Raw genomic sequence first — 22,138 nt, forward strand, 5'->3', positions numbered from 1 at the left:
TAGATTTGTCAGGAAGCTGCCAACGTCTCGGCCTCCCAGAGATTTCGGGGTGCCCGTTCTGGGCTCCTGCCCCTTTCCCCCCTCGCCTGCCAGAAACCGGGATCAGCCGCTTGGCACTCCACTGGCACGGGTTGCTGGCCCCTGATATAAAGAGCGCCTGCAGGATTGAAATCATTCACTGCATTTTTATGTATTTATTTTTTTTACAAAATCTGTTAAATTTCAATAAACACCAATTATATTTAAGAACTACCCCCCAGAGGCATTGACAAACATCCCAATGACTATTCAGACAGAGGCCGGAATGGAAAAATGACAGAAAGCAGCCCATTTGCCGCCTTCCATAGATTTAGAGAAATTCGGGTCCTCCCTCGCACGAAGGACATGCGACGTGAGTGACTTCTGTGAAGGGCTCTGGGCAGTGGCGCGGGGGAGGGTTTAGCAGTCCCGTTCCCAGAAAGCCCGCCTCACGGCCGTGAGCCCTGACGGTGCCTCAACAGCATAACCGTTATAGCGAAAGGAATGCCCTTCTGAAGCCAAACAACGGGGGATGTGGCATCCGTGCCCCGAGCGTGGGAAGAAATTGAACGACATCCCCGTTTCCTCTGTGTCAGGGAAGTGAGGGAGGGGAGGCATTGGCAGAGAAAGTACAGGTGAGCGTTCTGCAGGGGTCTCTCACTCGGGGTGCATCAGTCATTTCCAGAGGCCGGTGGGTTTGAACAGGGTGTGACTCCATCCCGGGCGTGGCCTGGCAGGTGGTGGATATGAGGAGACATCTAACCGTGCTAATAGTTATTATGTTCACGAGTAAAGTTCCCGGTTCGGAAGAAGAACACTCCTCTAAGACACACACATCACAGGCACGTTGAGAGAACGGAGGTCTGGGTTCGGTTCCTCTCCCGTTCTGCGCGCCCTCAGCACCAGGGGCGCCCGGGAGCTTGTTCGAGGTCCGGAACCTCAGGTCCGCTTCAGATCTGCCGGCAGAACTTTCCTTCTACCGGGACCCTCCCTGGAGATTTCGCTGAACGTGAGCATCTGAAAAGCACCGGTCTAGCTTCTGCTATGCTGTCTTCCTGAACTAGCTCATCTTGAAATCTAGTTTTAGAAGAACGTGCTGTTCTTTTTTCAAAACACCCCTTCAGTTCGGCGTTGGAGCTGGAACACGGCCACTTGAGTAAGTATGACTGGGGTCTCTAAGCTCACATGAAGAGAGGGCCTGCTGCACGCCTTTAAATGTTGCCGTGTGTCTTCTGACACTGCCCCTTGATTCTTCCGTCAGGACTCTTCCGTGGGTAACTCTGCTGCACCCACTTGTGAGAACGGAGGAGTAGGTTGTATTTTTTCTATGCATTATGATTTCCAGAACATTGTTCTGCAAAATTATTTAACAATTTCCCTGAGGATAATGCTTCTTGGCCTGTGTTTACTTCTCCCTGCCATCTTCCTGGCCTCGCCCCTGCCCTGTGCCCCCCTGGGCCACTGGCCTCACCCCTGCCCTATGCCCTCCTGGGATGCCAGCCTCGCCCCTGTCCTGTGCCCTCCTGGGATGCTGGCTTCGCCCCTGCCCTGTGCCCTCCTGGGATGCTGGCTTCGCCCCTGCCCTGTGCCCTCCTGGGATGCTGGCTTCGCCCCTGCCCTGTGCCCTCCTGGGATGCTGGCTTCGCCCCTGTCCTGTGCCCTCCTGGGATGCTGGCTTCGCCCCTGCCCTGTGCCCTCCTGGGATGCTGGCCTCGCCCCTGCCCTGTGCCCTCCTGGGCTTTCCGTCCAGGTCTTGGCTCTGTTTGCCTGACTGCTGCTGCAAGCGGTTGTCACGATGCCTCCCCTAGCATCTTGGAAAGTGCTTCCTCTTGGACTTTTCCTGCACGCCCACTTTACCCCGGGCTGCCCTGTTGAGTGTCTCATTTCTCTCTGTGTTCAGGCTCTCGAGCTCCGCTTGAGAAAACACTGAGACCAAAGTGGTGAAGTCAGATAAAATTTGGGGCTGTGTGACCTCAGCTGGGGCTGTGTCCTCTTCTGCTCCTGCCGGTCCCCAGTCCGTGGGCTTTGTTCTGGTTTCTCAGGAGAAGTGGGAGCCAGTCTTTCTGTGGGAAGGGTGCTGAGCCTTCATGTTTTCAGATTAAATTCGCTGGTGGGCTTCGAAATCATTGCGCTTCTATTCCATTACAATCCCCCGCCCCCAGACCAGTTATAATAAGCTTGGTATAGTTGAACGGCGTTGTGCTACAGATCTTATCGTGGTCCTTAGATGCAGAGTCCTTCTTGTGGACTTCAGCGACAGCAGCAGACATCTGGTGTCTTCCTTGGCCTCGGCCCCTGTTGGGCTCTGCTGCTTTAAAAAATTGCTACAGAGTAGGAAGGGAAGAGGAGATGAAGGCTCTTTTCCTAGTAGCATTAAAGGGTAAGGAAACACAATTCAGTCATAATTTGTGCCATTACACTGGATAGCCGACAAAGCTAACCCAATTAAAAAAGAAAAGAACTATTCTTCAGTTTATGGGCAAAATATCTCCAGGAAGTTTGCAGCTTGGGCAGCAAAAATGTAACTGTTCTATTTACCACATGAGCGCCTCCCTCGTCCCCGGCCCCGTGCCAGGGTCTGACGTGGGGACACGGGAGGCTAGGGTATCTTCACTGGACCTTAGAAACTTGTCCTACAGACCAAAGAGCAAACAGCAATACACACGAATGCTGTGGGAGAGAGTGTGATATAGTCACACATCCGGCCACGTCACTTCCCTTTTCACAAGGGTTAGTGATGTCCTGTTACCCAGAGTAAGCTCCATGCTCCACGGAGTAGAAGACATTGGGCCCTCAGCTCCCTTTCCCGCATCATCTCCCACCCCCGTGTCCCCCCCTCCCCGAATCCCCTTCCCATGTCTCCCCCCTCCCCGCGTCCTGCTTTGGTCACCTGCTGCTCTATGTTTGTCATCCTCCTGCTTGTCACTTACACGCATACTTGTCTCTCGGGACCCACCGTGACGTTGCTTCCTCTGTTCTGCAGAGTCTTCTTGCCTTTTCCTGGACGGGATGGGGTTGGTGTCTGCTCTCTCTTCTTGCCTTTTCCTGGACGGGATGGGGTTGGTGTCTGCTCTCTCTTCTTGCCTTTTCCTGGACGGGGTTGGGCTGGTATCTGCTCTCTCTTCTTGCCTTTTCCTGGACGGGGTTGGTATCTGCTCTCTCTTCTTGCCTTTTCCTGGACGGGGTTGACTGGTGTCTGCTCTCTCTTCTTGCCTTTTCCTGGACGGGGTTGGGCTGGTGTCTGCTCTCTCGATTCTCTGGTTGTCCCCTGTTGCCTCCTGTTGATCATTTACCCTGTTGTTTTTCTCTGAGTTCTCTTTTAATATCTTCTCTGACACTTCGGCTCTTTAGGAGTGTCTTCGTCTGTCCAGGTGGTGGTAACAGAAACCATAGACTGTGGTTGATCAACACAGAAGTTCCTATCTCCTGGTTCCTGGCGTCCGGAAGTTCAAGGTCAGGGTGCTGGCCTGGCCAGGTCCCGGCGGGGGTTCTCTTCCTGGTTAAATCTCACACGGCGGAGAAAGGGGAACCAGCTCTCCTGTAAAGGGCACTAACCCCGTTCAGGAGGGCCCCACCCTCATGACCTAATGATACCCTGGAGGTCCCACCCTCTAAATCCATCACATTGAGAGTTTGGATTTCAACATGTACATTTGGGGTCAGGGGCACACACAAGCATTCATTCCACACCAAGGAGTGTGTTGTTTAATTTCCACATATTTATGAGTTTCCTGAAGTTTCTTGACTATTGGCTTTAATTTCACACCATTGGGGTTTCAGAACACATGTTGTATTATTTCTGTCCTTTCAGAGGCATCGAGGCTGGTGTTACGGCCTAGCATAGGGTCTGTCCTAGACAATGTTCCTCGTGTGTGAGAATAATGCCTGCTGAGTTGTGGGTGGGGTGCTCCACGGATGTCCGTCCGGTTAGTGGTTTGTACTGGTGTCCAAGGCCTGTTTCCCGGTGGGTCTCCTGTCTAGCTAATCCACCTGTTCCTGAAATGAAAGTAGAGTGTGGAAGTCTCCAGCTATTACTGAACTGTCTCTTTCCCCTTCATGTCTTTTAGTAATTGTGGTCCAAAGCCATTGGGAGTTCACTCCGGACCATACACTCCCTGTCCTCTCAGAATTATTTGCCTTTGTTGTTTGAACTGTTTATATAAGAATATTTTCTGGCCCTGGCCAGTTGGCTCAGCGGTAGAGCATCGGCCTGACGTGCGGGGGACCCGGGTTCGATTCCCGGCCAGGGCACATAGGAGAAGCGCCCATTTGCTTCTCCACGCCCCCCCCCCCCCCCCCCCCCCCCGCCCTCCTTCCTCTCTTTCTCTTCCCCTCCCGCAGCCAAGGCTCCATTGGAGCAAAGATGGCCCGGGCACTGGGGATGGCTCCTTGGCCTCTGCCCCAGGCGCTAGAGTGGCTCTGGTCACAGCAGAGCGATGCCCCGGAGGGGCAGAGCATCGCCCCCTGGTGGGCAGAGCATCGCCCTTGGTGGGCGTGCTGGGTGGATCCCGGTCGGGCGCATGCGGGAGTCTGTCTGACTGTCTCTCCCCGTTTCCAGCTTCAGGAAAAAAAAAAAAAAAAAAGAATATTTTCTGCTATTTGCATAGGCAACGTTAGTTGGGCCACATCCGTATTTCCGTAGAGGGCCCCCCACCCCTGTTTTCTGGGCTTCTTGACTGACAGGCACTGACCTGGGGTCCCTAAGTCCCGGGGAGCAGGTCCTCCGGAAGCCTCCCTGGGGTTCCCGGGAACATGCGTGGTGCAATTACTGCATTTTCCCAAGCACAGAGGGAGTCGGAGCAGGCTGGAAACTTGCCGGGTTTAATTCTGACACATCTCAAGATGAGGAGGTGTGTGCCCCAGAGAGGGAGAGGGAGAGGGAGAGGGAGAGGCTAGGGGTGCTGGGGGCTACCGCCTGGGGACGTGGCCCGGGAGGCGTCCAGCAGCCGGGACCGTGTGTGTGTGTGTGTGTGTGTGTGTGTGTGTGGGCTACCGCCTGGGGACGTGGCCCGGGAGGCGTCCAGCAGCCGGGACCGTGTGTGTGTGTGTGTGTGTGTGTGTGTGTGTGTGTGTGTGTGGGCTACCGCCTGGGGACGTGGCCCGGGAGGCGTCCAGCAGCCGGGACCGTGTGTGTGTGTGTGTGTGTGTGTGTGTGTTGGCGTCTTGCCGTGACTGCTCTCTCTTAATTGTCCAGCCCCTTCCATGTGACTCTTCCTGTTGGGAGCAGCAGGACGACGACCCCCTCTGTCTTCCCTGCTCCTGGGACATGTGTCTGTGTGCTTACAGACCAGCCTTCGCACTTAGGGTTTAGGGTTGCAGCATTTAGGGTTGTGGAACAGCTGCTCGGAGAGCTGCCGCCGCCCCCGCAGTGAACTTCAGAACCCACCCCCACCCCCCACCCCCCCACCCCCGCCTCAGGCGGTACCCCTGGGTTGCTGACTCGCCCCTGTTTGTTAATTGCAATAGAGCTGCCGCCGTAATTTAGAATGCTTGTTGAAAACAGTCCCACCGTCCTCTGAGGGACAGCAGAGAGCCCGCTATGCGTCCTGCTTAGGGGAGCTGGTGGTGGTTTCACTGTGAAGGAATCTAACCGCAGCTTATCGGGAGAGCGCAGGAGGGACCGGCTTTGAGGGGGGAGCGTTAAAAACCGAGGCTGTTCTTTATGGACTCCGTTCATCAGCCCAAATGACTGGCAATAAGGTTTTGAGGGAAGTTCAAGGAAAGTAAAATAAGATTCTTTTCAGTTACTGTAAAAAAAAAAAGTTTTTCATGTGAGTGCATCTTACTGAAGACTCATTTTAACCCTCCTTTTAATGGAAGTTTTAATGTTTTCTATTATGTAATGATGACTTTTTGCTTTTTTTTTTTAAAGGCCGTCCTACCAGATCAGAGACCTGTGAATACTTCCTGTGGAAATTGCTCAGCTATTCTCGCTAACTTTGCATCTTGGAGCTACCCGTTCTGTTGTGTTCTGACTCATGCTAAGGTTCCCCCGCTCCGCCCCTCCACCCCTGGCCCGGAAAAACAGGTGTGGATAAAAGCCCGGTGCCAGTAGTAATTTGGGGTGGAATTGTCAGAGTAAATAAAGGGAAAGTCAGAGGGGCACATTTCCTTCCCACGGAACAATTTTCAGAATTCTGTGTTGGCCGAGGTGCATGAGTCAGGTTACTGATTTTCAGAAATTTCCAGAAACTTGTTTAGAGCTCTCAAAGCAAAATGGAGTTCGTCTGCAAATCAAACCGGTGGCTCCGTCAGGTCTACGTGCCCCCCCCCAGTGTCGGGGTTAAACCCGCTTCCGGTGGTCCCCTTCTCCGTCCCGCCCCCGTGCGCCGCCCGCCAACCCTGATCTGCGTTCTCGTTGATAGACAGTCCGTGCGCCTCCGGGGTTGGGGGCGGGATTTGCGCTCTGCCTTGGGTGTGTCTAACCCCAGCCTCTGTGTGTCCAAATCTTAGGGCTCCAATAGGTCCAGCTCCCCCCGGGAAGCTCCCTAATTGGTTAAATGACTGTCCTGCAGCGGTGCCTGTGCACCTACCTCCCTGTAGCCTCACAGTAGAAGGTCCTGTGTCCTGTCCCTTGTGTCCCCACGCCCGTGGGACGATGCCTGCTCTCCTGACCCGCAAACCTCCCTTAATTTACAGCTCACCACTCAGTCTTGCATTTAATTTTCCAGCCCTTCCCTGACTTCTCACGTATATTTCTTCCCCATTGCTGCGGCCGCTGCAGGGAGGCCCTCCTGGTCTCAGACAGCTGCAGTGACCCGCTGCGTGCCAACGCCCAGGCCCGTGCCCTTGAACCTCTTCCCCACACTGAGATAATACCAGAGTGCACATTGGCCATGCTGGTCTTCTCTGTGCGCGTTTACAGTGGTTTCATCTGCCACGCGGACGGAGTCTCGGCTCCTCCCTGCGCCAACTCGGACGAGGCTGCGCGGTCCACCCCCGTTCTTACCTCGCCCGCCCCCTTCCCTCTACTTGGGGCTTCACTCCTCGTGTTCCGCAGGGCCGGGCTGATTTTATTTCGGTAGGAGGCATCTGATAGTCTGTGATGATGGGCTTTGCCTACGTTGTTCCTTCCACTTGCGGTGTTTTTCTTCAAACCGGAGCTGATTTCCGAGCGTCCATCAAGACTCCCGCTATCGCCTCCTCCAGGAAGTCGTCTAACTGCCCTCTGGTCCCTTGGAGCATTTCAGGGCACGCTTCCGTATTATCATTTTGCTGATCTCTTGAAAGGGCAAAGGCCACTTCCTGTGATTGTGTCCTCGGTGTCTAGCATTGTACTGGCACACGGGAGGTGCCCACAAGTGTTCGAATGGATGGAAGAGCAAAGATGAAGAGTATCTCCCAGGCCACACGAAGGCCAGGGGTATGCATCTTGAAGCAAAACCAACAGATAAGTTTTATGGCAAAGGTTCCGTTGATAGCTGTCCACTTAAGAGACGGCTCTGGGGGTGGGGGTCAGGGCGAGCAGGTGTAACTCTGGAGGGAGGCTGGCATCGGTTCTGCGTAGGTGCCCACGTGTGTCAGTCGATTCTTTTTTTTTTTTTTTTTTTGTATTTTTCTGAAGCTGGAAACGGGGAGAGACAGTCAGACAGTCTCTCGCATGCGCCTGACCGGGATCCACCCGGCACGCCCACCAGGGGGCAATGCTCTGCCCACCAGGGGGCGATGTTCTGCCCCTCCGGGGCGTCGCTCTTTTACGACCAGAGCCACTCTAGCACCTGGGGCAGAGGCCAAGGAGCCATCCCCAGCGCCTGGGCCATCTTTGCTCCAATGGAGCCTCACCACGGGAGGGGAAGAGAGAGACAGAGAGGAAGGAGAGGGGGAGGGGTGGAGAAGCAGATGGGCACTTCTCCTGTGTGCCCTGGCCAGGAATCGAACCCGGGACTTCCGCACGCCAGGCTGACGCTCTACCACTGAGCCAACCGGCCAGGGCCTGTAAGTCGATTCTTAGTGGAGAGAGGGCTCCCCACCCAAGGTTCAGCCAGGTAACTATTGTTGGGAAGGGTCTTAAAGGGAGAGCCTGGATTTCCTCTCTATGGACTGGGATTGAGAGGCGTGCTGGGGTTTGAGGCAGTAAAGCACTCAGCGGGGAGCCCTGCCGAAGACGCGGGAGTGGTGCCGTCGGAGGAAGCCCAGGCGGACAGTCTGGTGAGCCTGGCCGGCCCCTTGCCGCCGTGTTCCCACCCCGTCTCTGTTCACGTATCGGAGAGTTTGCAGTGGCACGTGTGTCAGCCAGTCTGTGCTTACTGTGGGTCTCTGTGGGAAACCACGCGGAGAGCTTTAGACACGCCCAGTTTTATAGAAGTCGCTGGAGAGTTTTCACCTCGCCGTGTTTATGCTTTAAAACGGTTGCTCTGTCTGCCCTATGGGAAGTCGACCGGAAGGGGCGCATGTAGTACTGGGGTGTCTGGCTGGGAGGCTACTGCCGATGTCCAAGCAGGGAGTGCTGCCCCAGCGAGGGTGCTGTGGAGATGACGCAGTCACTGAACCGGGAAGGTGGATAGGAACAGACAGATGGGGCTGACTGATTAGACATAGCCAGAGAGAAGAGCAGTTAAAAATTACTTCTACCTGACCCGTGGTGGCGCAGTGGATAAAGCATTGACCTGGAACGCTGAGGTCACCAGTTCAAAACCCTGGGCTTGCCTGGTCAAAGCACATGAGAGTTGATGCTTCTTGCTCCTCCTCCTTTCTTTCTCTAACTTTCTCTCCTCTCTAAAATGAATAAATAAATAAAAATTAAAAAAAAAAAAATGACTTCTGAGTTTTGTGCCTGAGCCCCGGGCCTGATGGTGGTGCCCTGTTTTCTGAGCTAGGTTGTGGGTGGATGTTTGATAATAGGGCGTGGCACACTCAGGACCCTCTGAGACACCCAGACGGGCAACTGGATAGCTGGGTTCGATGCGGGATGGAGATTCGGAGCAATGGGAGACATCTGTGTGGATGCAATGACTTGGGTCAGTGGTTCTCAAAGTGCGTTCCCCAGACCTGCAACGTCGGTAACGCCTGGGAGAGTAGACGTGCACGTTCTCAGGCGCCAGCACAGACAGACGATGTTGGAAGCTCCGAGTGGAGGGCCCAGCCGTCTGTACCGATCAGCCTTCCCCCATGATGCTGGTGGTTAAGGAAGCGTGGGGACCACGGGATAAGGGAGGGAAGGGGAGACTGAGGGAAAAAGAAGGTCTAGGGCGTAAGGATATCTGTGCTGTGGTCAGGCCAGGAGCCATCTCACTTTGAGACGAACTTTGTTGTTCTATAGTCAGCTGGCTATTCCGTCAACTAGGCGTGTCGATGGAGAATGGGACAGTCATTCCAGGAGTTACGAGATCTTGAAACTGTACATTAACAATTTTAAAATTGTTCCTGTATGATGAGGGGTAAGTGTTCTTTTTTAGAAATGGTTTGTTGTTGTTGTTTTTTGGTATGTGTAACATGAGTGAAATCCAATTGTTCTCTTTCCAGAGGACTGAGAGGCAAGATGCCACGAGTGAGATAATGAGCAAAGAAATGCGTGCGTTTCATTAGGTGGAGGTCTTTCCGGGTCAGACTTACAGTCCGTACATTATTAAAGTGCAGGTATCACGTAGCCAGACTCCCTTGCCTGGGAAACGACTTTCCGAAGGGCGGGGTGCCGTCCGGTGAACCTTCTCACGTTGCTCTGACAGCTAATTTGCTTGCAGAACAGCCTAAGGTTTCTTCTCTTGAGATTCATATTTTTTAAAAAGAGAATTATTTTTCGCCCTTTGTAATGAACTCTGGTGAATGTATGAGATAATTGATGGCCTACATCTGCATAAAAAGAACTGAACTTGCTAGATACAATACTTGTGGCAAACGGAATGCATTTAGACTCGTCGGGTCCTGGGACCGCGTTCTGTCACCATGCTCGGCGCTAACACCGAACGCGACGACAAAATGAAAAGCCCATCTGTGGAAGAAGGTTCTCAAGGTGGCACGGGAGTTTATTTATCATAACGGGAGGCAGGTAATGATAACTTTCAGGTAATGGAATTCGTCCTATAGTACGTTCGCTTGACATCTTTTCTTTGAATGAAGTAGGTTTTTTTTTTTTTTCTTTTCTAAGAAAAGGCAAGCTAGCTTCCTCTTGCCCCATTTATTGGGGAAACTACATGGTAGGTACCAGAAAAAAAATCAAATTGATTTTCAGATCAGTGGGAAGATAGGGAGATACTCACACACACACTCACACACACACACACACACACGCACACACACACACACACACACACGGGAAGGAGGAAGATGCAGAAGACAGTTAAAGACTCCCTGAGGGAGGGAGAATGGGGACCCAGCCCCGCGGGGGTGGGTGAGCAGGCGGAAAGGGCGGAGGCGCTTGTCCTGAGAGGTGGCTCCAGGGGAGAAGAATGGCGGAGCCCCAGGTAGAGAGCTCAGAGCTCAGAGACTCCACACTTTGGTTACAGACTCTAGGGGGCGAGTCTGCATTCTGTAAGTCTGGTTCCAGACGAGGCAAGAGGCCATAGCACCTACCACACCCCATCGTCTCTGTATTTCCTCCTTGGATTTACAGTCATGCTCACACTTACGTGTTCTTCAAGACGAGATGTCCATGATTTTGGCTTGAAAGTAATTGTCACTTGTTCAGCTTTCTCCCAGGAGTCGTTTTTTTTCCCCTCTGCATACTTCACAGTTCTTAGTGCTTATTTGTGTATTTCTTGGGCCTGATGAAGCAATAGAAAATCTTGAGAAAGATTGAAATTTGCTGCAACCCGGACAAGAACCGGATAAAGGCATTTCTTACGTGGCGGGTGCTGCTTCTGACGTGGATTTCACACAGGAGCCTCCCTCGATCCCACAGACTCTGCCCTGACGCGTGGTCAGATCACGGCTGGGCATGACATCAGAGCCCCACGCCGTGGCCAGTGTTCAGAGCCCCGGGTCCCCTCTCCAGTGTGGCCCTGGCTTTTGTGCCTCATGTGGCCTTGTTCCGCCTACTTTAAAAGCAACAAAGACCCGACATGATTTGCAGATGCCTCCACGTTACCAGGGACCAGTGAAGACAGTCTGTATAGAAATGGGGAGCTCTGTTTAGAGCCCTACTGTAAGACCAGTAGCCACCATCACAGCCACCTGGCCAGTGCAGGTTCACATTGGATTCGGACAGTCGGTAATGAAACAGTGGAGCCATGAACTGGTGGGCCATCATTTTTTTGTGTGTGTGTATTTTTCTGAAGCTGGAAATGGGGAGACAGTCAGACAGACTCCCACATGCGCCTGACCGAGATCCACTCGCCTCGCCCACCAGGGGGCGATGCTCTGCCCATCTGGGGTGTTGCTCTGTTGCAACCAGAGCCACTCTAGCACCTGAGGCAGAGGACAAGGAGCCATCCCCAGCGCCCGGGCTATCTTTTGCTCCAATGGAGCCTCGGCTGCGGGAGGGGAAGAGAGAGACAGAGAGGAAGAAGAGGGGGAGGGGTGGAGAAGCAGATGGGTGCTTCTCCTGTGTGCCCTGGCCGGGAATCGAACCTGGGACTTCCGCACGCCAGGCCAATGCTCTACCACTGAGCCAACCGGCCAGGGGCCATCATCTTTAATCCTAGCTTGCACTGGTGGGCAAGTAAAAACACACTCTGGGCTCCAAAACCCACTCATTCAGTGCTCACAAAGCTTCTGACTTATCCGAGTTTCCTAGAATCAAAGTTTCTAGCTCACCAGATTTAATTCACCTCTGTTCCCCATCTCCTTCTCTCTGCACAAACTGGCTTCTCCTCCAGCACTTCGCCATCTTGGCTGCCTCTCCTGGCCTACTCCACGTGGCCTCTCTCTGCTCTCCTCCCCACTCTGCCCTTCTAGAATCCTAGAACGCAATCACTCTTTGGGAACAACCTGATCTCTCTCCTTTTAAAACCTTTTGGCGCAAAACCCTCCCCCAACACAGATGAACATAATCACGCCCATCCCAAGCAGGAAGGGCAACTAATATCATCACCTGGGAGACAGGCTTTCACACGGGCAGCGCCATCTTTAACAAAGTGAGCATAATATATTTTATCTGCCTAACACCTACCCTAAGGGTGTAGGGGTGAAGTTTCCATTTTCTGGTTGTTGATTTTTTTTGTTGTTGTTGTTGTTTTGTCCAGGCTTAATTTTTGAAACCAGCAAGTGTACTTCTGGCCGATGTGTTTCCCCATTGGTGTTGCTCCCACCACAAAGCAAAAACCTATTACTGGAAGGGTGCTCTGGGCGAGACCGTGAAATAGGTGAATTTGTCTTAGACGCCGCTACCTCCCTTTTCCTGCTCTGCCCGCTCCCAGACACCTAGTGCTCCTGCGTCCTGCCCGCCTAGCGGACTGCACCCCAACGGCTGGTGTCTTCCAGGGACATCAGCTCTGTAAGAGGTTGCCTTGCGGGGGTAGGGGGGGTAGATAATATATAACCCATAGGGATAAATCTCTAATGGCAATATTTAAAACATCATGGGGGAGGGCTGATGAGGGAGAAAATTGGGGGCAGAGACCTTCTCATTCCAAAGCAAATGTAGAAGTGACGGCTTCCTCTTCTCTTTCTGTCAAGCTGGGGTCATTTTTAATAACGAATCCCAATTAAAACCCTTTGGATTATTATGCTTACATAATAATAATGTATCGAGTATCTTTGAAGAAGATACGCTGTGATGATTTGAAGAATCAACTGAGATGATTTTTTTTTTTTTTTTAAACAGTGGCTCATGAACTCACAGAGGCAGGGAAATGATCAATGTTTAGCATTTCAATCTGTGGTCTATCTCGGAATCATATTTTAATTAACCCAGTCAACACCTTTGTGAGGTGGTGATAAGTAGTATTATCTCTGGGGGGAAAAAAGAGTATAGAGAAAAAATAAAATGTAATCTAATCTGAAAGCTTGAGAGGGGGGAAAAAAAGATACTTCCTTTATCATCCTGTTAAAGATCATGTTAAAGAGATAGCTCAAGGTCAGGAGCCTCTTGCTAAGAAGTGGCCCAGTGACTAAGAGAGAGAATTGCAGGAACATCTGTGTTTCTGGCCTCTTAGGGCACCGAGTCACTGTTTCTTTGGCGACTATATTTATAATCACAGTTAGTGACCTCAGGAGACCAGAGCTCTCCACAATGAAGCAGCTGGCATGCTTCCCCCCCACCCCCCCCACAGCTCGTGAGCCGAAATGCCAACCACGTGGGGTACGGGTGCTAATAACGAACTAGACTGTGCTGAGATCATGGCACTGGCACTGAATATGCATCTCAATAACATTCCGTTTCCAGAGCCCGTCACAGTTATTTTTATAACCCACTGAAGCGACCTAAACTCCCTGTCATTCAGAATCCCTAAAGGAAATAGCTTAAGGAAATAGCCACCTGCTAGGACCCTTCGTAATCTGTATTTAGAAAAGAAGAAAAGTTACCAGGCCCACCCCTGGGAGAGGTCCTATGAAAGTTGTCTAGAAACATAGAATATTACTGTTAAAAGAGATCCCGGAGCTTGGGAGGAAATTAATTTGTCATTGGGACCCTCAGACCAAACCTACGATCCACACCGCCCAGGTGAGAGGGTGTCACGCCGGGTTCACAGCGGCCTTTGGAGAAACGAGCCCTCGGGGGTGTTGGGAAGCCAGGGCAGAGGGGTGGCCCAGGGGCCCTGAGCCCTGGCCCGATTTCCTCCCCTGGCCGAGGCTGGGAACTTGTTCACGCTGAGTTCAACTCAAGAACCGGGAAAGCTGCCCGGTGTAAACGTTCCTCCAGCGGTGCGCGCTGTTTTCAGGCAAGTGGCTGTGACCGGGTGCCCACAGGGCAGTCAGAGTCAGGGGTACGGGAGGCTCTGGCCCTGGGACAGATCTGGCGGGAACAGCCCCCGTCCCAGGCTCGTTAGGCGGGGACTCGGTCTAAGCCCACGGTGGGCACACATAAGTTGTAGTTAAGCCCTGATTTTGCAGGCGTGGGAAGTACAGTTTACGGAAGAAAAATGACTGGTCTAAACTGACGGACGTCACCAGCGCAGGAGCGGGGGACAGAACCAGGTCTCCCTCCTCAGTCCTGCTCTTTGATGACACTCTGTAGCCTCCTGACTCAGAAATGAACCCCCCACCCCCACCCCAACCCGCCCCATCGTGACTCCATGGTTTTGGTTAATGACCCCGTCACATCTCAGTCAATTTTTGCCGTCATTCACGTATTCATTCATTCAGCTTATACTTAGCGCTTGCAGCACTAGTGACAGTGCGGGGGTGGGGGGTGGGGGTGTAGGAGGTACAGCTCAGAGTCCCCGCCCTCGCGACGGGAGTCCCCGCCCTCGCGACCCTCGCCGTGCAGGAAGTCAGGCGACACCCTAAACCAGGAAGGTCAGGTTTGAAGTGTGTTTGTTCGTCTAAAAGGATGTTCATCGGGGGTGAGCGCTGCGGCTGCGGAGAGGACGGATGGAGTGGAAAGGGGCCGGGCTGCGTGTGCTGCTGGGCCGCGGGGGTGTCACAGGCTGGCCACGGAAGGCCTCCCAGGCTGGGGGAGGAAGGGTCAGCTGCCCCGACAAGGAGGGTCTCCCCCGTCCTGTCCACAGTCTGTATTTCCCTTTCCGTGTCTGTGTAGGGACGGGAGCTTGCACTGCATTCCTCTTGACTATACATTCTCTCTGTTGCTCTCCCTTCCCCATTCTCTCTCTGCGCCTCTCTCTCTCTCTCTCTCCCCCCCCCTCTCTCTGCTCCTCTCTCTCCTCTCTCTCTCTCTCCTCTCTCTCTCCCCTCTCTCTCTCCTCTCTCTCTTCTCTCTCTTCTCTCCTCTCTCTCTCTTTCCTCTCTCTCTCTCACCTCTCTCTCTCTCTCTCTCCTCTCTCTCTCTCCTCTCTCTTTCTCCCTCTCCCTTTCTCCCTTTCTCCCTTTCTCTCTCTGTCTCTGACCCCCTCACCCCGTGATTCTGTCTCCAGCCTAATTTTGAAGAAATGAGGCCAGAATCACATCACTGAGATCGGCAGTGACTCCTCGTTGACCACAGCCTCTCCACCAGGACGTTCTCGTCCTTTGTGACGTGACCATGACCCTCTTCCCTCCAGCTTCCCGCCTGCTTGGGCCAGGCCACCCCCTCGCTCCACCCTGGCTCAGTGTTTCTTCTTTCAGTGAAGACCCCTGGGCATTTTTGACAGTTCAACTCAAACGATGTCCTTTCCGTAAATGTTTTTCCTGACCCCTTCTCCCCACCCTGCGCCTGCTCCAGCTGTCCCCTCGAAGGTAAGACGTGATCTGTATTAATCGTCTCTTCACCGGCCAGGTTCTTGGCACATTGGAACTGCTCCCTAGGGTGTGCTGGATCGAAGGGAGTGATATTGATCAGCCTTCATTGCGAATCAAGATTTCAACCTGGGTTCCATGCACCACTCATGAAAAATGGAGCCCAGGCATAGGAGAAAAGTGTTGACTAATAGATATTTCCACCTGGAAGAAGCTTTCGGTATGGGAGGCTCTTCTGTGTTCAGGGACAGCCGGCGAGGGTGAGGACTCAGGTGCCCCCGCGGGGGAAGCTGCCCATCAGCTGAGCCGTGGGGAAGTGAGTCTGCCTTAAACTGCTTCCTGCTAAAAATAAGCAACGTTTTAGAAACGTCCTCGTCTGTCTCTTTAGGTTAGTACTAAATTATCCCACAGCTCCCTGCAGCTCATCAAGTTAATAATTGTTTCCAGCGATCTGTAAATAAACTTACTTGAAACAGTTTAACCCTTTTGCTTATTGTACCAAAGACTCGGGTAACTAAGGATGGGAAGTCGGAGGGAGGCAGTTCAGGGTATCGGGGCCCATGCCTGTGGGTTCTTGTACTGAGAGCCGCGATGCACAGCTGTGGGCGCACGGGCTTGGCCCTCTGGGAGGTTTAACCCCCGCCCGGCCCACAGGCACCGTGACCCGGGAGCTGCCGCTTCCACAGCGAGCAGAGCAGGAGGGAGAGCTGCTTCCGCACCCCTCGTCCTTGGCCCCGGGGTGGAGGGCAGCGTCCGGCTGGCCACGTGAACTCTCCCTGGATGCCAACCTTAGGGTCTCCTCTCCTCCTGGATCTTAGTGACTTTTCCGGTCTCTTTCCGTTTCTGTTTTGTGATCGGTTCGTGGCTCGTGTTGGTATCCAGCGCAGTTTTTTCCCATCTGTAGGTTGGATTCCTTTTAGACAAAAACCTTGAAGAAAGAAAAATCCCATTCAGAGGATTAGTTTCTTCTGGGCAAGTTTTCTTAACGTGCGTTTGCCAAGAGAGGGGATCTAGGACACGAGACAAAACAAACAGAATCTCCATCTGCTGGTTCCAGCGGAGAGGATGTGGGACTCTGTTGGGCGAGCGCCCTCCTGGACCCAAATCCGTGTCTTTTTCTCTTCAAGGGACGGAGGGAGCCTCTTCATCTCACGTCACTTTGATGAGAGGCGACCCCGGGGCCTTGATTCATGGCATGGTCACGATCTCATTGTCAGAAGAGACAGGTAGAAAGCAGGTCTCTTGGATCCTTGGAGACTTTTGTTTTCCGGTTTCCTGCAAAAATAGCTGTTGCTACTTCACGCTGCAGCGTTGGTAACGTTCTTAGTTAGAAATGTCATGGGGGATGTTTCTAACACCCTCAAGGTGTCAGCGGGGAGAGTGGTGGCTGTACTTGCTACATCTGTCTGCAAATATATTATCACCCAGCCAGTCACCCTAGCCAGGACTGTAGGAGTCATTTCAGATGAAGCCTATGCCTTCTGGCCTTTAAAATATCGCTTATGAAGGTTATCTTGCAACCGCAGATGTTGCCAAATCCCACGAACAAATTTTGATCCTCGTTTTTCTTGGCAGTCGGGTAAGAAGGCGCGGATGAGCAGTCCGTGCAGTAGCTTCTTCCCCGCTTCCTGTGAGGTCAGGTTTCTCCCAGGCTTCCTCCTAGTTCCCGAGTGACTCCTCAGCCTTGCCTTGTTCTTCTTCCTCTTTCTGATCCCTGATTCCTGGGTCCCCCTGGGGCTGGGACCCATTTTCTAACAACACTACGCGTCTTGGTGGTCTCATCCACGACTCATGGTTTTAAAGACTGTTATTTGCTGATGCTCCCCCCCCCCCCAAATTTAGACCTCTGATTGGTCACACAAGACCAGGAAGAATATCACCGTAATCGGGTCTCATAGCAGTGGGCACAGAGAGCAGCCACCCGGCAGGGTCCCTGCTGGGGTCCAGACTGGGCGGGGGTGGGGTGTGGTAGGTGCCGGCCGCACCGTGAGTGCCCAGGGGACCTCACGCGCTCGGTGCGTTTCCTTTGGGGTGCTGGATTTCCAGAAGGGGGCTTTGAGGCAGAGACTGCTCATCTTTATCCCATACTCAGAGGCACTGGAGAAATTTATCATAATTAAATCCTTGTCATGTTATTAACTAGGTCAACTTGAGGAAGGTAATGGGAATTTTCTGACCCATCATCTTGTTATATTATATGGCGACTCGGGCGTTAACTAGAGAAAAGCACATTTTCCACTGAGATTCAGATCTGTTGGCTTCTAGAATTTTTATTCTTCACTCGAAATACCTAACTTGATCATTTCCAGCACTACGGTTTTTCTTTTATTCCTGTGTGTGTTTACCCTGACGTTGAGGTTAATAAAAATAATGATTTCAAAATTAACTTTCATCTACCGATTTATTAATTTAGCATGGTATGTTTTTATTAAACTGGTACACGTGGGAAACCCAACAGGGTTTTCTATATTGTCATGTATCTTTTAAATATAATTTAAAATTCTGTAATTTGTAATATCTGTTTCAACTGCATGCATAGTCTTTCAGGAAAACAATGCCTTCCTCTTACATTTCAGAGAGACACAACAAATTCTTATATCTTTTTAAAAGTAGTGCGATTTATCCTGATGAAAATACTTTGGGAACTACCCGTTTGTGGAGGCACATTGTTCCGCAGAGACCGTTACGGGTAGAGACCATCACATCGCCCTGTAGATGCTGCCCCAGACGGCAAGTCGTCTTTGCTGCTTTAGTTAACACGGTCTCTTTTATATCAAGTCCAAAGTGGCCTACCTTTATTACATTCTGTTCTGTAGAGAAACGGCCCGGGGCCAGTACCGCTTAATCTCGGTGTTGTAGAATTCAGATTACAATGTAGGTCATTAACTGTGTTGTTTCTTCAATTATCTGAATAGCGACCATAAATACAAGCACTGAAAAAAAAAATGGAATTTTAATATCTATTCTTCGTCCAAAAGCCGCTATTTTAAAGGGGACTGTTCTAACTCAGCTGTCATGCAGAACAGTGGTCCCCAACCCCCGGGCCGCGGACCGGTACCAGTCCATGGGCCATTTGGTACTGGTCCGCAGAGAAAGAATAAATAACTTACATTATTTCTGTTTTATTTATGTTTAAGTCTGAACGATGTTTTATTTTTTAAAAAATTGACCAGATTCCCTCTGTTATGTCCGTCTAAGACTCACTCTTGACGCTTGTCTCGGTCACGTGATAGATACATTTATCCGTCCCACCCTAAAGGCCGGTCCGTGAAAATATTTTCTAACATTAAACCGGTCGGTGGCCCAAAAAAGGTTGGGGACCCCGATGTAGAAGACACCCAAACACACGTGAGAACAGCGCACACAAGGTGCTGAGTGAGGGGTTGGTTGTAGCTCTTTCTGCCGTTTTGTGGGCGTTCTTCATATTTTACCTTTGAGCTTCTTGTTTTCGACCAATTCAGTTTTTTTCTTCTCAGCTCCATACGTTGTACATCTTCATGATCAGCCCACATGTGAGGGATGGTGTTAACGGATTCTGAACTTGATTCTCCAGACATCTGCTTCATTCAAATTTGTGGTAGAGGGAAGTACAGGAACAACCTTTAGTTATCATTATTTTATTGGTATTCCAAGAATTTCTTCATGAGCCTTCGTGCAGTGTTGTGGGGCTTAGTAATTCCACATCATTGTGCTAGGGAAACACGCCTTGTTTAATTATTGAATCAAATGTTCTTTGGAAAAGGGGTGTTTTGAAGACGTGTGGGCCATATATTTTGTACCAGTGTAATCCTTCACCGTGTCATGTAAGCGAATAAGCCGGTTTAAATAAGCTCATTATGAATTTTTAATTTATATAGTAACGACTTGGGGGGGGGGAGGCAAAGGGAGGCGTGAAGTCTTAGAAGAATTTGCCTCGTGTAATAATTGAAGAATCACTTGAGTAAAAATCCCCACTGAACTAGCTTTTGTTGGATGAAAGAATGCAACTATATTAAAAATTAATACTGTAGCCGTAGTATAAAACCGATTCCGCCTGAATTATTATGGGCCAAATTAGGTTGCTGTAAACAATGACAAAGTGGACGGCCGTGCAAAGGAAGGAAGGCACTGAGTTATTTAAACTTGGTGGCGGCATGTTAATGAGGCGCAGTGAAGGCAGGAAAAATGTTTAATTTAGTAACGGGTGACCTGAATCAATCTGTCCTACAGAGCCCCGGGCTTCTGGATTAATTCTTAGCCGAAACAAAATAACTAGTCAGTTATTTTTAATGTATAACTAGTCAGTTATATATTAACCGCCGCCATTAATGTATAATAACACGGACGGTTTCATATTATTATTCCTTCTTAGTAAGAGAAATGACGGCTCTCCGTGGGAATGACAGGTCCCGCGGGAAATACGGCCAACCAAATTAAGTCTTTGCTGGCTTTTTTTTTTCCCCCTTCTTCTTTTTTTCTTTAGAGACTCTGAGAATGTCTTGTGTTTCTTTCTGGTTGGATTGCACGAAGACTAGCCTCTAGTAGACGCCTTGAAGGAAAGACAGGTGTTTTGGGGATTTGTCTGGAATGTGATTTTGTAAGCCTACTCTGCTTTTGTAAGTTGTAGGACCGTTTAAGATGATTAAATAAAAATGATGCGCTCCTCTTATATTTAGAAAGCTCTCCGGATAACTTACCCAGGTATTATTTTAGGTTAAGCACCTGGCACTGCTTCCCGCCCTTGTCTCCTGTCTTTTGGACAGGTCGGGTACGTTGAAAACTTCTTTCCCAGAAAGCGTGGATTCCCAGCGTATGATAATGTCACGTGGCCATTCAGGGCCGAGAGCTGAATCATTGAAGAGCCAGCTCGCGTCACATCAGGGGAACTGGACCTTATGATTGTCGTGTGGTATGGAAACACACTCTGCCCTTCTACTCAGTTTCCGGAAGACTGCCCCTCCCAGCAGTGTGGGCCTCCACGAGCAGTGGACACGGGGAACAGCGGCGGTGGGGATGAGAAGTTGCAAGTGTCTTTTGAAAATGAAAGCGCCCGTTTGTGACTGTGGGATACAGCTCACCGTCTTAATCCCCCTTCGGTGGGGGGCTTCCTTGTTCTCTCTGGTCCCTCCCGGCTTGGTCTCCAAACTGAGCCAGAAGAAGACAGTAACGTATACCACCTCAGACCGGCGACCAAAACGCGTCCCGAGGGCCACCCTTGTAACCACTTGAGTGTTAGGGACGCCACCATGTTTCTTTTTCCTGTCTGAATTCTGCAGGGATGAAAGTGGTATTTCTAGAAAATATTGAATATTAGAGGCCAACATTTTTTCTTTCAAAGTTAAAAAAAAAAATAGCGTTCTAGTTCATATGTGCATTAGTTTCTGGCGTGGGCCCTTAAATCTGTTTGGTTTAAAGGCAGAAAACCAAGTTTTATATTTATGTACGCTACTTTGTAACTTGAACCTTGGTAAATAAATGTGTTTGTATGTTAAACACTTAGCATAGTTCTTTTAATACAAGGAAAAAAGAGCAGAAGACTTGTTATGAGTTTCCTGGAATATTTCCTAAATCAACTGACTCATTTTTTTGTTTTATTTAAATAAAAAAGATTCCACTTTTCCCAAGAGACAGCATGCAGCGCTTTGTATATATTTGAATGCTTCTGTTTCATTTTGGAGAGAGAATTTTTCACGGTTTGTTCTTTTTCAATATCAAGGCTTCAGAACATTACAGCTATTGAGTATCTGAAAAATAGAGGAAAATCACTATTGTTTCTAGGAACATTCCTCGGTAATTGTGGCTTTGGATAATAGAATACAGTTAAAGCTGGTATGTGGGAGGTTCTTCAGGTGAGAAACAGCAGATAGATAGGTTAGCTTTTCTCAAACACAGTTTTCTTGTTTGGTCAGTGTTTGGGCACCAATGAACACTGGCCAGCCTCTGTCCTCTGAGCCTTCTAGAAGGCTGTTGTCAGCCAGAGCAGGAGCTTTGCAATCAGCAGACTTCAGGTCAAGTCTTGGCTGGTCACCGTGGCTCCTTTATCCTTGAGGTCTTGGATGGATCACTTACCCTTCCAGCACCTCATTTCCCACACTTGTAAGCTGTGTTCGTAATCCCATGACTCACAGGGTTTCCCTGGGGCATAATTATGTGTATCTGAATGTTATTGTTCACTAAACCCTATGATAATATTTTTTATGTATTATCGTTGCTGTTTTTTGGAAGGTTCCCTGTAAAGAAATCCTACAACGAAGCAGGTTAAGCGGAGGATTTCTGTGTAGCGTCGAGCAACCCTGTCCTTTCTCTCCTGCCCGCCCCCACCATCCCTCTGTCCTCCTGACTCTGGGCTCTGAGATTCTCAAACGCTGTTTAGAATCAGGCCTGTCAGTATTGCACTTGGGATACAGCTGAGAATGCGTTCTCGCCTCTGGGGCAAGGTGGTATTCAATTCGTGGTGGGGGTTTATTTGTTTTCTTTAATTATGGTACTTGCGGTACTTTTTGGAAGAGAAATTAAAACGAGCCTCCCAATATGGGCACCCACTTAGAACCACTGTTGGGAAGAGATGCTTTTAAAGCCTGCTGGTAATATGCACTTAAGTGTCCTCTGTGTCTTCTCAGGGTTCAGCAGCTCATTTCTTTTTAGCACTGAATGAGAGTTCATTGTCTGCACCAGTTTATTTATTCACCTACTGAAGGACATCTTTATTCTTTCCAAGTTTTGGCAAGGTTTAATGGACAGGGATGCTATAAACAACCCTCTTGGTTCCTTCCAAGTTTTGGCACGGTTTTATATATGGACATAAAGTTCAGCTCTTTTGGATAAATACTGAGGAACTCGATTGCGACTATTTGCAATCAATTATGATGATAGATGAAATGAACTTTGCATTCCAATTAAGCAAAATAATATTTCCCAATAGAGTCCCAGT

The 22,138-nt window shown here is 50.5% G+C and overlaps 1 protein-coding gene across 1 annotated transcript in view; it reads left to right on the forward strand.

Moving 5' to 3' along the window:
• IMMP2L (inner mitochondrial membrane peptidase subunit 2) overlaps positions 1-22,138 on the forward strand; it is a 662,788-nt gene that overhangs the window by 184,515 nt on the left and 456,135 nt on the right. The window lies entirely within an intron of this gene.

Source organism: Saccopteryx leptura, chromosome 12, assembly GCF_036850995.1.
Source record: "Saccopteryx leptura isolate mSacLep1 chromosome 12, mSacLep1_pri_phased_curated, whole genome shotgun sequence".
Taxonomy (NCBI): domain Eukaryota; kingdom Metazoa; phylum Chordata; class Mammalia; order Chiroptera; family Emballonuridae; genus Saccopteryx; species Saccopteryx leptura.